The 2092-nt window shown below is 35.2% G+C and overlaps 1 long non-coding RNA gene across 1 annotated transcript in view; it reads left to right on the forward strand.

Annotated features, from left to right (window-relative positions):
* The window catches only part of LOC102484275 (uncharacterized), a 9211-nt gene extending 7401 nt beyond the window's left edge, over window positions 1–1810 (forward strand). Inside the window, exon 3 of the long non-coding RNA XR_334216.1 lies at window positions 1626–1810. This is a non-coding gene — a long non-coding RNA (uncharacterized LOC102484275). The remainder of the gene's footprint in view (window positions 1–1625) is intronic.
* The last annotated feature ends 282 nt before the right edge of the window (window positions 1811–2092 follow it).

Consider the following 2092-nt stretch of genomic DNA (forward strand, 5'->3'; position numbering starts at 1 on the left):
GGAAAGAGCAGCAAGTGAGAGACAGACAGGAACCTCCAACAAAGTGGTCACACTGCACTCTGCCCCTGTCACAGGCACATCGATAGTACAACGTACTGAGGGGGCCCCTGACAAACGAACTCAGGACTTTTCCCATATGGGTCCAATCGTGTTATCATGTGCAATCACCTGGCCTTAGTAAACTTTTTTTAGAAACAAAAGGTTAAGAACAACCAAATAATACGTCCAAAAGTTAGATTCCATCAAAATTAAACCTACAAATTAAAGAAATGATAAAAATTAAACAAATAACTTAGATTGGAACATTATATTTGTAACTCCTCAATAAGACCAAAAGCATAGCAAGGAAAACATATTTTTAAATACCTAAAAATAAATCATGAAAATACATGAAGTTAAATGATAATAAGGGAAAAGATGTTAATGTATACATCTCAAAAGAGAGAATATAATCTATCTAAATAATACTTGTAGAACTATTAATTAAAACAAAACAAAATGAGATAATACAGGACAATTATTCCTACAGTAAGTTGTCTTTAAATATTTAGATTATACATTGTACTTGCCAGAAATTATACTGAGTGCTCAACTTCTATGAACTCTTTTAACCTTCACAACCACCCTCATTATCATTCTTGTTTTGAAGGTGAGGAAACTGATAAATAGAACAATTACATCACTGGCCATGATCATAATGTTGTAAGTGGTAGAGTCCTTGAAATTACAGTCAGTTCTAGCTTCAGGGTGCATCTTTTATTTCTATTCTTTGCTATTTCTCTGAAGAAACTTATGATGCCAAATTTTGGTGAGAATATTGAATAGAAATCCAATTCACTGCTGGTGGAAGTGTCCATTGACATAATCAAAAACTCTAGAGAAGTAACCATCTCAATAAAACAAAGGTGAAGATTTGCATTCACTATATCCAGGGACCCTCATTCTAGAAATGTATTCCCAAGATGCATTCATACATGGACACAAAAGATACACCTGAGAGTGCTCAGTCAAGTGTGAAAAATAAGAAATACTTGTTTCATACCAACAAAAGAATGACTTTTTAAAAATACTATATTTAAACAATATAAACAATTTAAGAGCAATTAAACAGAATGAAATGGATAAAGGTATCAGATAGGTTAATTTTATGTGTCAACTTTATTGGGTCACGGGGTGCCCAAACAGGTGGGTCGATATTATTTCCGATGTGTCCTTGAGTATGATTCTGGAGGAGATTAACAGTTGAATTAGTAGAATGGATAAAGCAGATTGCCCTCTTTACTATGGGCCAGCCCCATCCAATCGATGGAACAAAAAGACTGCCCACCTCAAGAGGAAGAGGATACCCTTCCTAACTGACTAGTGGAGCTTGAACATTGATCTTTTCTTCCTCTGGAGCTCCAATTTACCCTGGCTTTCCTTAGGCCCAGATGTAGCTGACTGAAAACAGAAATCATTAACTCTCTTGGCTCTCAAGCTTTTGGAATTGGACTAAACTACACCATTGGCTCTCTAACTTGCTGATTTCAGATCTTGGATTTTCTGTCTCATAATCCCATAGGTCAATTCCTTATAATGAAACTTTTTTCTCCATGTAAATATAACCAAATGGTTTTATTTTTCAGGAGAACCCTGACAAATACAGCCAAATATGGATAAACCTCAACAACAAAATGAAAGAGTTGGCCCAGCTGCTGTGCTGCAGTAGTAATGCTACCCTCATACAGTGCTGGAAGCTATATAGCCACCATTGTTCACATCCTTGGTCAGTCTAACAGACTGGAAATGAATGTAGATGTGCAAGATACCAAGGAACCGGAGGGTTGAGGAAAGGAGATCGTAATATGACCATTCAGAGGATGTGTTTTCTCTCCTGTCTTGTACATGTACACACACAAATAAAAGGAATAAAAAAATCACATATAGTGTATGATTCTACTTACATAAAAACTTTGAAACACACAGAACTATTACATATTCTGTTCACTTTAGTCAACACAATGGTTAAATATAGAATGATGCATAATATGACAATCAAAACAGATTATATTGAAAATATAAATGAGAATGAGATTGGGGTGTTAAGCAGTAT

This window comes from Tupaia chinensis, unplaced genomic scaffold, assembly GCF_000334495.1.
Source record: "Tupaia chinensis unplaced genomic scaffold, TupChi_1.0 Scaffold000174_1, whole genome shotgun sequence".
In the NCBI taxonomy this organism is placed as follows: Eukaryota; Metazoa; Chordata; class Mammalia; order Scandentia; family Tupaiidae; genus Tupaia; species Tupaia belangeri.